Source organism: Eurosta solidaginis, chromosome 3 (genome assembly GCF_040869045.1).
Source record: "Eurosta solidaginis isolate ZX-2024a chromosome 3, ASM4086904v1, whole genome shotgun sequence".
Classification (NCBI taxonomy): domain Eukaryota; kingdom Metazoa; phylum Arthropoda; class Insecta; order Diptera; family Tephritidae; genus Eurosta; species Eurosta solidaginis.
The window spans coordinates 2,764,481-2,765,302 of NC_090321.1; positions in this window are offsets into that span (position 1 = coordinate 2,764,481).

Sequence of the window (822 nt, forward strand, 5' to 3'; positions counted from 1 at the left end):
AAGTCAAATGATATGTTGCCATCGTTTAACCTAGTTAAAATACACTGCCGATTCACTTCTGAGGCGTAACGAACGTTCGTTTCGTAATAGAGACTGAGGCCTTTAATCTGGAATATTACAAAATAGTAGTGAAATATTTATGAAAATATGACCCATATCTCGATCACTTACAAAATAATAAATTACAAAAGCTTATAATTTTTTTTTACTAATCAATCTCAATCGTAGGAAGTATCTAATAGTTATTATTTAATAAAGCGAAGATTCGGTTACTTTAATATAATATTACTGATAAAATCCAGAAAACAATATTCTTGTTTGATATCCATACTGGGGTTTTTTGATCAATATCTTAAAAAAAAACTGTTGGGAAATGGTACTGCAGAAATAGATTTCGAGTCTCACGGTTGCGGCCATTAGAACAGATATCCGTAGATTTATCGAAAAAGTAACAAAACAAAAATGTCTTCCTTTTTAGTTATAGATAGATACATATGTATGCATATTTTTGGCATATTATCTATTTAGGCCAAGCATCTCCTCGAATTTGCGTCCTGATCCTTTTTAATATTCCTTGCGGTAGATAGATGCAAGAAGCTTTTCATGACAGAAAAACACTCGGAGTGTTTGCCAAACCACTGCCGAGAGGCGAGCCTGCTTAGAAAACGTATTTTCTAATTGAAAAAACTTGTTTCCAAATGTTTGATGTTGCTTGATTTGGACTTGAACCCAAAACCTTTGGTAGGTGGAGCACGCAATCACCACACCACGGCGGCCGATATTATCGTTTTAAAATAGATCAAGGCCAACTTGAAAATACAA